Source organism: Primulina huaijiensis, chromosome 7 (assembly GCF_012295235.1).
Source record: "Primulina huaijiensis isolate GDHJ02 chromosome 7, ASM1229523v2, whole genome shotgun sequence".
In the NCBI taxonomy this organism is placed as follows: Eukaryota; Viridiplantae; Streptophyta; class Magnoliopsida; order Lamiales; family Gesneriaceae; genus Primulina; species Primulina huaijiensis.
The window spans coordinates 3,491,012-3,506,331 of NC_133312.1; positions in this window are offsets into that span (position 1 = coordinate 3,491,012).

Here is a 15,320-nt window from a genome sequence, read left to right on the forward strand (position 1 = left end):
ACTTAAATTGTTTGGCAGTACAGGCCAAAGCGACAGACCTAACCCAAACTGACGACTCAAATCACAACGATCTTTTACCGTATTTTATTTAAATAATTTATAAATATAAAACGCAAAAAAATTTCGGTTGCAAAAAATTTTAATTTAAATAAATTCTAGCAAACTATCACATGAGGACATGAAAAAAATTAATAAGACACCAAAGAAAATTCACAATTCGATAATGAGTTATTTTTAAACTTTAATTAATTTAATTTACATAATAAAAAGATAAATAAAAAATCTAAATCATTGGATTGAAAATAACATATTATAATGTCGGTACGCATAAAAAAACAAAATACAATTTTTACATAATGAAAAGATATTATTGGATAAAAATAACATATTATAATTTGGGTAGACATAAAAAATTAAATACTAATAATCACACATATGTAAAATATGAATAAAAAGAAAGAAAAGACACATTTAAAATAAGCAATTAATGTAAAGCAAGAAATTAATAAGGAGATAAAAGGAAATTCACATATAAAGTCACATATTTATATATATAATAGATATATATAAAACCAAACAAGCCTATTGTTTTAGGATGTGAAAAAACAAAACATCCTAGCCCTAATGAAACTTGATGTGCAAACAACAATAAGAACTTAATTAATCCATGTGATTGAAATAAAGTGTGTCTCAAGTGATTCTCTAGCACTTAAAAAGCCCACAATAAGTACCAATTAACCCCAATCACAATTCTTCATACATCTTTGTTATAACAACATACATAAAATACAGCACTTTATAGGAAACAAGGAACATCAAATCTCCCTTTCACAATTAACCACATGTAAGGGAACATGCATGCACTTCTTTTTATTATTATTTATTTTCCCCCAAATCTCTTGCGTTATCACAAAAAATACAAAAAAATTCAGTGTTTCCCACATTCCTGTTTAGCCCTAATAATTACAATAGTAAGACGGGCCTCATGTTTTGTTTTGATAAAATACAAAAGATTTGGTGTATTAGATTTTTCAACTTGATGTGAGGCTTAGGAGAGATGTTATAAGCAATTGTGGTGGGTCTTGTGTTTAAAAGAAGATGCCTCAATTAAACAATAGTGATTTCATGTCAGTCGGAGATGGATTCAATCGGGGACATCTAGATACATATGTACTTGTCGGAAGGTTAGGCTCAACAACTCAAACAACGATGTTCGTCATGTTTTTTTTCTCGATATGATTTTTTTATTGTATGGATACAAAGTTTTTACGTTATCATCTGATATCGAACTCGTGTCTTTCTCTCGTCGATAGATGTTTTGACATTATGATTTTAAGTTGATATTATTTGTGAGAACTTTTGAATTCATCCCGCTAATCGGTTAGATTTCCAAAATCATGAATAATAAATTTAGTTAATTAATTTGTTTAGGCTTGAACTTTTGGATTCATCCTGCTAATTGGTTAGATTTCCAAAATCATGAAAACGGGTGAATAATAAATTAAATTTATTTATTTATTTATTTGGCTGGGCTCTCACGGGACGTGACAACCAATAGAGGGACACCATTTTTGTATATAACTAAATAAGTCACGAGACGTGACAACTTACAAAGTTGTCTCGCAATTTCTGAGATATTTTGTGGAATTCCCATGTTGTCCGTAGCATCTTACCAACTGTATCAAAGAAAAAAAAACAATATTTAAAATATTATACTGTTTTTGAATAGAGTATTAACTCTGAACAACTTATATGCGTACTATTTATTATAATTGAGACATGTTGTGTAATAAATCGATTTCGTCTTTTCAATGTGACATTAAATTAAATTTATTTATATTTCAACTAACTTACATACAAATAAATATTTACAAAAAAATATGTCTATTTAAAAAATCGTTAAATAAGTTTCAAAAGTCGATTTTTCAAAAATCAACATTTACGACATTAATATGTGACTTTTATCACTAATAACTTTATACAAATACAGACGGATGAAGATAATGTTGTATGGCCACATCTGCTGATAGATTAAATTCAGGTTGACATATCCTGTAAAGTTTATTTGATAAATATATATTCTTAGTTTTAATATATAATTGCATGTGGGCAGCTAAGTGACTAACAGATAAATAATTAGTCTTTAATTGCATTTTAAAGGAGTTAACTTCGGATCTTGCTTCTTCATGTGGTCGGTGTTTTCACCCTCTTTTAGTCACAAAACAAAAAGATTATTGACTATGACATGTTATATTGATTATTGAACTCTGATTATAATTATTTTATGACCATATTCATCGTTAATGGATAATATTAATTAATTGGAATTAAATTTTGTTGAAATACAATTTTCTCAAATTTAAGGAGCAAATCAAGTTTATATAACAAATATTAGTCTCAAGCTTTAGCGACATTGATCCTTATTTTAGGTGACTGAATCAACTAAGAACCAATTTAAAACATACATTACGCTTTCTAATGAGTTTCTTTATCTTACCTTGATATGCAGAAAACTTATTGTATAATCATGCATGAGCTTTATCTATGCAATTTTCATGGATATACATATAAAGTAAATGTTATAATTTGATAAAACTGTAAAATACTATTAAAATAAAGATTTTATTTATATAAGAGACAGTAAAGTTCAAACAACAAGTTAACTTGATGGACATTTACTCAAACAAATTTCTCTTGTTACATTATCCGAAAATACTTTCTTTGACATTCAAATATCTGAGAATCGTGAAATAATTAATCTTTGTGTTCTGCATGCCTTGAGCATTCAGTTCCCTGAAATAATTAAGATGTAGAACATCCCGAAAACAAGAATTTAATAATGAAAAGAAAAATTAATTTTTAGTCAGTTCTAATTAATATTTGCTTCGCACAAAAGGCAAATTACTGCATTCGGCCTCAGTTCATTTTTCCATCATTCCAGGTTAATCATAGTTTATATAATACTTTCATATTTTTTCTTCCTGACTCGTTTTTGTTTATATATAAAATTAGCTATTTTTTTTATTTAATTCCAAATCCTCCAATACAATTAATTCCAAGAAGCAAATAAAATTTTGCATCATATTAAATGAAAATATATAATGAGTTATATATGTGATGGTATATGGTAAATAATAATGCATAGGTTAAATTAATATCACACCTAACTATCAAGTCCATGTTTCTGTAGTACATAGCAAGAAACCTCAAGCATCCATTGGCAGATAATCACCAATTGGAAACCAACTCAATGAAACAAGTGAGTCCCCACTTTTCTTAATGTCTTCTACTCTCGAAGCATCTTAAACTTGATTTCAAGCAATCTTTTCAAACTTTAATCTCCAAAAAAAATCTCCAACATAACATGTGCATAGACCCATATAATCAATTTAGTGGCTAAATTCAAAGTCCTTTATGTCAACAATAATCCATCATGAAAAGATTTTCATTAAAAAAAAAATAACAATTGAGATTTAGACATACTTTTTGTAAGGTGGAACATGCATTCTTGCTTGAATTATCTTGATACACTGTCATGTGGAACTATCATATAGAACTAACGACCTGACATACGTGTTATGTGTACATACAATATAATTTATAAATATTAGTTATTTCTTCTGTATAATATATTTTTTTATCGGATCGATTGTGTAGTATCTTAAAAAAGAAGAAAATGGATGAAAAACCAGTATGCATGAATGAAACTTGTCGAAATGTATATTTGTAAGGTATGATTTTGGAAAAGGTAAATAATAATAAATTATAAAGGTTGAAAGAAATTAAATAATGATGTCCCATAATTTTTTTTTTTTTTAAAAATGTAAACTTTGAGATGATTGATTGTATTATTGAGATTGTAATAGGTAGTTGTGGTTGGTTGTTTCTAGGTTTGGGATGCATAGCCTAGGACATGTTAGGTGAACCCATGAAAATGCACCATTATCCTCTCCTTTAATTTCTTTCAAGTTGACTGTGATTAAACAAGTGTTAGCTAGAGACATTGATTCTTGATCTAATGTCAACCTGTCCAAATCTTTTATTATCCGGTCGTTAATGCAGACACAGTGATAGGAAGGCTAGTTTAAGCCAGACAGACTCCTAAAAATGAGATGAACGAGGCTTATTTATCAAGTGATATGATTTTCTCGAGTTTATGAGTCAATCTTTATTAGTTTAATATATCAATATGAGATATTTGTAATATTTTCAACTCCTTGAGAAGCTGATATCCACGACGATCTACTCTAAACGGCGTTTACTAACCTTTTCGGATAGTAGCCATTTTTAGGTATGTGTTAGATGTTAGAAGTAAAGCATAACTTGCAACGTTTAGTTTCAGCAACTTAATTATATGGTCATATATCCCACGGGTTGTGACTGATTGAAGATGGATAGTAAAATCGAGCTTATAATGTTAATTTCTCATATTATTTTGTCAAAATATACTTATCAACAATTTTCACATCTGATCAGAATCGAATACAATTATCTTACTCTGAATTTTTAATAATTAATTAATACAAAGTATTATAAAATTTGAAGTACTTCATAAACCTGATATACTTTAATGATATTATTTAATAACATAAAAACTATGGATTCATAAATAATTCAACCCGTAACTTTGAGTCCCTTAAAATCGTTCCATAAAATTATTTATGTCAAAATATATAAAATGAATCTAAAATACAGACTCACTGAGTTCAAAGTCTTTTGCACAAAAAGTCTAGTCCCAATCGCCACATTTGTCCATCACCAAAATCCGGCCCATATTCATTTATTGAAAAAGAACTTCACATATATAATTCGAGTATAAAATACAATACAAAGCGAAATTGCTCAACTCTGTAGATAATTTTCGAACAAGCTAGGCAAAATATCACATGTTGTAGAGTGGGCCGGTGATTCTTAAAAGGATGGTGTCGAAATTATGTACATGGCGTGCTCCGGATATTTTGATGGCATAATATATATTTTTTCCTTTCTTATGTTTAAGAAAACATTAATCCAACACCTACAAATAGTAAAACTAGCTATTCCCCCCTACAAGTGGTAATTCTTATCATATAATTTATCATCTCTAACTGTAGAAATTTATTAGTACTCGATTGATTTAATGGACTTGGTATAGATTGATAAAAAAATTTGTCTTTAGATGTATTTTGAGTTAAAGGTGAAAATGAGTTGAGTTACTCGTGAGTAGCTTGACTCATGTTCGGTTTGACTGAGCTTGAGTAGCTTGAGACCGTAATCGAGCCGAGCTCGAGAGTATTATCTGAGTCTCTTCGAGTACGCGAGCTACTTGTGTGTGTGTATATATATTAATTATATTTAAAAATAAAAAAAAATCGAAATTGAGTTTTTCGAGCTCAAGTAACTCAATGGAAAAGAAGGAGGCACACAATTAAAGGATAATTCTCTCTTCTCCTTCACTCTCTTCAACGTGAAACACAATGAGGCATATGAATTTTTCATATCTTCTCTAGAATTATAGTCTAAGTTTTTATTTCTGATTCAAAAGATATTTCTATTATTTCAATTTTAGTATTGTGAGGCTTTTTTGAGCTTTGATTTAGTATTCTTATTTGTTCAAGTATTTGTTGATTTATTTATATGAAAGTTATATGTCAGTTAATCTGACAATTTAATTTGACAAATAATTTCCTACTGCTATCCATGAATTCAGTGATCCGTATAGACTTGTCAAATTGGGTTAGGCCCGTCGGGCCAGCCCCGTCCTGCTGTAAAAATTGAGCGGGTTGAGTTGATAAAATGGCAGACCATTTGGAGGCGGGCCAAACGGACTTAACCCGTTTGGGTTGCGGGCCAAGACAGGGCGGGCCTAAACGGGACAGGCTGGCCTGCCAAATAAGAGTAGAATTTTATATTTTTAAGTTTTATATAGNTCAATCTTGATCTTCTACATTAGCATAGAGATTCAGATTTTACCAGAGTGAGTGATGGAGGCGAGGCGCAAGAGAAAAATAAGGNGATCAAGATTGAATAGAATTTAATGAGAATTGACTTTATAGTATTTGTTTAATTTCTTCATGTTTTGTTTAAACACTTTACCTTTTATGCATTATGTTGTATGCTTTCTTAACTTCTTATTTCAATATTTTTAAGTATTTTATGAAACTATTTGACTGAAGTATATTTTTCTTCTATGTTTACTGTGATACTGTGTAGAATTTTTTTCTTAAAAAAATAAGCGGGTCGGCCAGCCTAACCCGCGGCCCAAGGTTGGTTGGGCTGGGTTGGCCATTTAAAAGCCCGTCCCGCCAGCCCGTTTTGACATGTCTAGATCCGTATTTGTTATTAACGATTGGTACATGAGTAGCGATAGATTTGATGTGTTGTGCTATCATAGCATATTTAGTCTAAATAAATTGACGAAAAAAAATTTATAAATTACAGTTATCTCGATTGTTAGATTTTAGGGTTAACTGTTTTCACAAAACGAAAATGCTATTTTTAATCAATATGGAACACTATCGTGTCCAGTTGATTATTAATAAGTTTTGACTAGATGGTGGGCTTCACCAATTAAATTAGGAAAACACAAAGATTTTAGCGGCTATTCATATAATTCTAAAGTTAATTGCTTGTAACTGCATGAAAAAATAATATATTAACCGATGAACAGTGATACAGTTGAATAGGGAAAACCCCTTGAATCAGAGTTTGGTAATATTAAATTTTACATTTCATAGTTATTCTTCTTGATTGTTTATTCCTTCTTGCATGCTAAATTAGTTGTAGTAATTATTTATTTCTAATCAAATAAACCCTTTTTTATTATTATCTTTCCTCGAAAGAAACAAATTTCATGTTTCCTGTAGATTTGATCATATCCTATCCACCATTAAACTCATATTTTATTTAGATAATAGGAATTTAAGTTTGGTAGTTCAACGACACCAAATCAAATATGTTAGTGAAAATAATGAGAAATTTTAAATGTTAGAAAATTAATTTCCTAAGATATTGGAAAATGAGTATATCTCATTTAATACATGTGAAATGTGAGTTGGATATGAATTACACGAGCTTGCTCATTTTTAAGCGTCCACATGTATTACTCGAGTTCGAAAATATTTAAAAGAATTGGGATACATTATTCACGTTCTTTTTTTTAATGACATGGAAACATGCATCAGTTATTATTCAGTGTGCGGTAAGTAAACTATCGAACTAAAACAATATCTTACAAGCCACATTAGTCAGGTAAACCACATTACACAAACCATATGTGACAAGCTCGTTCAAGAAGGTGTTGGTAAGAGGAATCGAACTCCTGACTATTAGTCAAACGCTCACGTATTCCACCAACTCGGATACTCTCTCAAGAACATTATGCATTTTCTTGTTCACATCTTGAACGTATGTATTAACTCAATTCAATAATTTAAATTACGTGTAGAATAACATTTCAAATAAATGAGTCTGGCTTTTGGCCCAATTATTAACAGGTCAGATGAATCAGGCCTAACAATTTAGTACAATTCATAAGCCCTACCCATAATGCTTGACGCCGGTTGAAAGCCCAGACCCCGAGGGCATGTAAGTAATATAGTTTTTTTATATAAAAAAAATTAATTATCAAAATAATGACCTAGCCCGATTAGGTTGGCTCTTGGTACAAATAAGAAAACTAGGTTTACCGAGCTTGATCTAACCATTCCTGTCAATTTACGCCACTAATGCCAAGATTTGCACGATCGTCCATGCAACGTCGTCGCATATATAATACCATGGTAGGTGTTATAAATAGGATCAAAACTCAAAACATAAAAAGTTCGATAAGACAATATAACATATAAATTTAGATTTTCGACATAAATGAATTAGAAAAATAACAATAGTCGTTCTTTGAAAATAGTGTCGCTCTCGGCCATCTTCCTCCCTCTGCCTATGCAAATGTGAAGTCTTATTTTGCAGTAAATAATTTGTGCATTAATTGGAGAAGATGGCACTTAATTAAGTCAACTAACCATTCGATTCCCAAATCCTAAATTGCATTAATTACTCCGTGTCTCAAAAGTTACCTCTTAAAATATTATTATTATTATTATTACTGTATTTTTATAGGGAGACAGAAAATTAAAAGTACGTATAGGCTATGTTGTAAGATTAATGGCAGACTGCATGTTAGACAAATTTGAAATAAATTTGATAGGTATCTCATTGCATGGGAAGCTGAAAAATTCACCAAGCAGCTAGCACAGCTTACAATAAAAACAAAACTTTGGCTATCATTGCACTGCTCAGTTATAAAATACAATTTCTGTTATATATTATTATTATTATTATTATCATGCGCTCCTCCACATATATTTTCGTGATATAGATTATATATTTTTATTTTTTGATAGGGATATATAAATATTATGTTAATTAATTATGAATAATATTATTCGGGAAAATAATTTGTGGTCCGATAAATTGTATTTTTTTTAATTTTTATTTTGATCCATTAACTTTTCGGCTTTTTTATTTTTGTACAATAACTTCTCAATTTCGATTATTTTGATTCATATATCACTGAAATGTTCAATTTCGCCAAAGAAACGCTGATTAGATTATGGTTAAGGTATTTTTTGGTGTCGCAATCATTGAATGATTCTTGTTAATTTTTACAGAGTAAGTCTCTTAGTTAACCATGTGCCTATATTTAAAAAAAAACAATTCTTTTGACATAAAAAATAATATTTTTTCATAAACAATCCAAATAAAATATATGTCTCGTAAAATTGACCTTTTTTCCCTTGAGTTTTGCAATCATAGATAGACATGGAGGATTTTAAATGTTCGTGATTAATATAATACATTTTTTAATTTATTATTTTATTAATCCTGATAAAATGATATTTAAGATTTTTATGATAAGGCATAAACTTTAAACATAAACATTTTCTTAAACATTTTCATAACAACATATTCATATTCATATTAACATATTCATATTCGTATCAACATATTTGTATTCCCTTTCGTGTTTGTTGAATTCAGATCATGATTGTGACTCGTATTCTTAATCGTATTGGGCGATGGATCCATCTAGAGAAAACCACATTACTTGGTGGCGGAGACACAAACGATACTCTCATCTGCCAATTAGATCTCGACCAACGTATTACTTTAAAATTATATAATCGAAACAAAATTAAATAAATGCTTTGTTTCCTATCTTTTTGAATTCTTCCACCTATTTAAGATCGACGCAGCAGACTGAATGGAATAGTCAATTCACGAATGATGACTCCTACTGCTCCCTGTTGTGTACATGATTCTTGTCTGCTTTGGCTGCGTAATTAATTAATTGATATAAAAATCCATACCAGCTCCTCGAACATAATTAGAAATAATTGGTGGGATATTTTCCGATTTAAATTTAAAATCGAAAAGTCAAACGTTTTATGCAACAAAATAGTAGTTAATGTATAATTAAAAGTATTTTTAATCGAATTTATTTTGGTGCTATTTTTTAATACTCGATCGTAATCTACCTTTCAATATTAATTTTCTAAAATATATTTTCAATTTTCGACCAACATAAAAGTCAGTGATAGAGATTTATTTTTTTTATTAATTATTTAATTAGTTTTTTCACCCTTTTATTTTTTCCTTCCTTCTTTTCTTCTTTCTTTGAAATGATGATACTTTTTAGAAATTCATTAATGTTATTATATTTCCACACTGTTAATTGTTAATTACGAATATCAGATACATGTATTACTAAATAAAATACGATAAAATTAATTATATAAAAACCCTCATTAAATCATAAATTATTGTGTATCCATCATATCTTGAAGCATAGGATTTGGATGTTGGGGAAAATTCATATAAACACGGGATTCTCATTTTAAATAACAAAGAATGAAACTATAAATTATAACGGAAATGATGATCTTTCAAATCTATTCGTTCTTTATTTGAGAGTCAGTTTCTCTTCATATCTATTTTCTATAATAAGGTGAAAAATAGAGAATGTCATCAGCACGATCCAGGACAATAGCCATTATATAGACAATTAATGTTTATCATTATTGTTAAGATTTTCGTGTTCACGATTCACACCGCACTCAACTCGATCCAACGCAAGCAAACATTCTATCATGCAAAGCAAGAAAGTTCACGCGAGGATTACGTGGTTCGGCTTGAATTGCCTACGTCCACGGGAGAACACGCCACTCACTTTATTAATCAATCAAGAATCGAAAGTTACAATTGCAAAGAAGAATAGCCAAGAATTGAATCACACAAGAAAGATTCTCTCCTCTCAAATGTTCTCAATCTTCCTCACGCTACGCATACACTCTCTCTGCTCATGAGTTCCCTTTCTATCTTCTGTTGTGTACTATTGTTTCTTTTCCCACCCCTTTATACTCGTCCCCTTATTCCAGACTGCAAGGAGTGTCTCTTAACTGATTTCTCCCTGGTACCAGTAAGTCGTCCAGCTGAATACCTTCCCCAAGCTTATTGCTAACTAATTTCGGTTATGGCCATTAACCTCCCTTAGCATTTCCTTGGTGTATTCCAACGGCTACTAACCTTGGGAGTCATCTCTTGATCCAACAATCTCCACCTTGACTCCAAGGTTGGCGGTTCTCCTACCTGTTATTGCTTAGTTCCAAGCTACTGCCTTTACCAGGTTCATGCAGTGCACGAACTTGTTCTGTGACAGTGGTTTTGTCATCATATCTGCTGGATTGTCCTTTGTATCAATCTTCTCTACTTGGACTTCTCCTTTTGACATGATATCTTTTACAAAATGCAGCTTTACGTCGATGTGCTTGGACCTTTCATGGTACACTTGGTGTTTAGACAGATGTATTGCACTTTGATTGTCACAATGCACCACAACCTTGTCTTGTTTCACACCTAGCTCAGACACCATTCCTTTCAGCCATAGTGCTTCCTTGATCCCTTCAGTAAGGGCTATGTATTCAGACTCTGTTGTTGACAGCGCTACCACGGATTGTGAGTTAGCTTTCCAACTAACTGCTGTACCATACATAGTGAAAGTGAAGCCTGACATGGATTTCCTTGTGTCTATGTTTCCAGCAAAATCTGAGTCTACATACCCCACTATGGGATTTTCCAGGCTACATTTTTTCTCAAACATTAATCCAACGTTTGAGGATCCCTTCAAATATTTGAACACTCCCTTTAAAGCGTGCCAGTGAGCTTCACCTGGATTAGCCATGTATCTTGACACCACACTCATGCTATAAGACAGATCTGGTCTGCTACAGACCATTCCATACATTATACTTCCAACTCCGCTGGCATAGGGGATGTGTGACATGTCTCTTAATTGCTCTTCATTAGCAGGGGATTGTTCCTTGGACAGTTTTAGTGATTGAGACAGAGGTATCCCAGCTGGTTTGGATTCATGCATGTTGAATCTTCGGAGGACTTTGTGAAAGTATGAGTTTTGGCACAAGAAAAGTTTGTTTTCCTTTCTGTCTCTCACAATTTCCATCCCTAAGATTCGTTTGGCTTCTCCTAGATGCTTCATGTCAAATTCTGAACTCAGAAGTTGTTTAATAGCTTCCATGTAGACCTTGCTTGTGCTGGCAACTAGCATATCATCAACATACAATAATAGGTAAGTTTTAATCTCATTTCCTTGCTTGTAGATGTACACACAGTTGTCGTAGCTACATCTTCTAAAGCTATTGTTCAACATGAATTCATCAAATCTCTTATACCATTGTCTAGGGCTTTGCTTAAGTCCATAAAGAGACTTTGACAGTAGGCACACCTTACCACTGGTTTCTGGTGTGACAAAACCTTCAGGTTGATTCATATAGATAGTTTCTTCCAGTTCCCCATGTAAGAAAGCAGTCTTGACATCAAGCTGTTCAAGTTCCAGGTTTAATTGTACTGTCAATGCTAGTATCAGCCTGATGGACGAGTGTTTAACCACAGGGGAGAAGATTTCATTGAAATCTACTCCTTGTTGTTGTGAGAAGCCTTTAGCAACTAGGCGTGCTTTGTATCTAGTCTTCTCTTCATCAGGCATGCCTTGCTTCACTTTATATATCCATTTGCATCCGACCACTCTTTGATTCTTAGGTCTGTCCACTAGCTTCCAGGTTTTGTTTGTGCACAAGGATGTCATCTCTTCGTTCATGGCCTTAATCCACCTTTGACTGTCTTTCCCTGATACAGCTTCTTTATATGAACTTGGTTCATCATGTTCCAGCTTTTCTGCCACAGCCAATGCATAGTAGATCATATCGGCTTGACCAAACTTATCAGGGGGTCTTATTTCCCTTCTTTGTCTGTCTCTTGCCAGCTTGTATGATCTCAGATCTTGATCAGTCTGAGGTGTTTGATCGTTTTGCTCCAAACCTTGGTCTTGATTTGTCTCATTCTCATTGGTTGTGACGTCTATTGGAGGCTCCACCTCGACTTGTACTCCATCGGTTATCAGCTCATTCTGTCCAGTGCTGGTGGGTCTCAGTTTGTATCCCATTTTGGACTCATCAAATGTTATGTCTCTTGTATAGAAACACTTGGTACCGGTGCTTTCTAGATTCCAGACTTTGTAACCTTTTACTCCTTCGGGGTAGCCAATAAAAATGCATCTCCTTGCTCTTGGTTCCAATTTATCTTGTTTGACGTGAGCGTAGGCAAGGCATCCAAATACTCTTAATTTTGAGTAATCTTCTGGGATTTTATTCCAGAGTTCCATAGGTGTTTTGAAACCGATGGCACTGGAGGGGCATCTGTTTATTAAGTAACAAGCAGTGGTAATGGTTTCTCCCCAAAAAACCTTTGGAAGTCCAGCATTTAGCATCATACATCTTACTCTTTCAAGAAGGGTGCGATTCATTCTTTCAGCCAAGCCATTTTGTTGGGGAGTGCCGGGTACTGTCAGGTGCCTTGTGATCCCCTTTAACTTGCACAGGTCTTTGAACTGCTGAGACATGAATTCTAGTCCATTGTCGGTCCTAAGATACTTTAGCTTCGAGTCTAGTTTGTTTTCTGTCAAAATGAGCCACTCTTTGAACTTGGTTAGTGCCTCATCTTTAGCTTTAAGCACAAATACCCAGACCCTTCTTGAGAAATCATCAACAATGGACATGAAATACCTTCCTCCAGCATGTGTTGGGTTTCTTGAGGGACCCCATAAATCAGAATGCACATATTCAAACGGTCTGGTTGTATTATGAGTTCCCCTTTTGAAACTCACCCTTTTAGCTTTTCCAAGGATGCAAGATTCACACATGTCTAAGTTTAGGACCTGGTCTCCACAGAGCAAGTTTTGTTTGGATAAATGAATTAATCCTTGCTCACTGACGTGTCCTAGCCTTAGATGCCACAATTTTGATGCATCAGTGTTGGTTTGTGCCACAGTGGACCTGCCTATCACTGTGGTGCCTTGTAGTATGTACAAAGAATTTCTTTTGTGTCCTTTCATGACCACTAATGACCCTTTTTGAATTATTAGCATGCCATTTCCAGATTTAAAATTATAGCCATTTGAATCGAGTGTCCCCAATGAGATTAAATTTCTTTTGAGATCAGGGACAAATCTTACCTGAGTCAGTAATCTCTCCATTCCATCATGCATCTTGAGTCTTATAGTCCCAATGCCCTTCACCTTGCATGATATATCATTTCCCAACAACACTAAGCCTTCTTCTGCCTCGGTAAATGTCTCAAACCAGGATCTGGTGGGGCACATGTGAAATGAACACCCTGAATCAAGGATCCAATCACTGCAAGGGCTCTGATCTGTGACTGCCAGTACTTCAGCTGAGTCATAGCCATCAGATACCACTGCAGCTTCATCTCCTTCTCTTGATTTGTCTTGCCAGTGCTTCTTCCTTTCAGGGCAATTTCTTTTGAAATGCCCTTCCTTATGACATTGAAAACATCTATATTTATTTCTACTTTTGGATCTTGAGTGTTTTCTTTCAGTCCTTGAGGGCCTTTTATCAGTTCTCCCTCGAATTGCAAGGCTTTCTCCTTGCATGTGTCCATTAGATTGAATCTTCTTTTGTAATTCTTTGGATTGGACTGCTGATTGAACTTCTTCAAGGGAGATCGTCTGTTCTCTGCCATATAACATGGCATCCCGAAGATTTTCGTATGAGCTTGGGAGGGAGTTTAATAATATCAGTGCCTTGTCTTCATCCTCCAACTTCACATCTATATTCTCAAGATCATCCAAGATCTTGATGAATTCATCTATTTGGGTTGAAACCCTTTTATCTTCTGTGATCTTGAAAGAATATAGACGTTGCTTCATGTACAATCTGTTGGCAAGAGACTTCGTCATGTATAGGTGTTCCAGCTTGTTCCACATGGCTGCTGCAGAGGGTTCTTTTGACACTTCCCTGAGGGGCTTATCACCAAGACATAGAATGATGGCACTCTGTGCTTTGGCAAGAATTTGTATCTTCTCCTTTGAATCACCTGGGATCGCTTCTTCTCCCTTTAGTGCTTTTATCAGCCCCTGTTGTATTAATATGGCCTTCATCTTGATTCTCCACAGCCCGAAGTCATTGCTTCCAGAGAACTTCTCGATATCAAGTTTCATCGAACTCATCCTTTTCGATCTTCGTGTTTATGGCTTCGTTTCTCCCTTTTCCCACGGACGGCGCCACTTGTTAAGATTTTCGTGTTCACGATTCACACCGCACTCAACTCGATCCAACGCAAGCAAACATTCTATCATGCAAAGCAAGAAAGTTCACGCGAGGATTACGTGGTTCGGCTTGAATTGCCTACGTCCACGGGAGAACACGCTACTCACTTTATTAATCAATCAAGAATCGAAAGTTACAATTGCAAAGAAGAATAGCCAAGAATTGAATCACACAAGAAAGATTCTCTCCTCTCAAATGTTCTCAATCTTCCTCACGCTACGCATACACTCTCTCTGCTGATGAGTTCCCTTTCTATCTTCTGTTGTGTACTATTGTTTCTTTTCCCACCCCTTTCTACTCGCCCCCTTATTCCAGACTGCAAGGAGTGTCTCTTAACTGATTTCTCCCTGGTACCAGTAAGTCGTCCAGCTGAATACCTTCCCCAAGTTTATTGCTAACTAATTTCGGTTATGGCCATTAACCTCCCTTAGCATTTCCTTGGTGTATTCCAACGGCTACTAACCTTGGGAGTCATCTCTTGATCCAACAATTATCTTATGATATTTATGTTTTATTACATTATAAAAATAAAAATTACACTTTTGTCTCTATACGTCAAAGATCCACAACCTATCAGATACATTAAAGTTCAACAGCCAAAACTTTAATCGATCACTTCAAATTTGAGCTTAATTTAATAGAGAA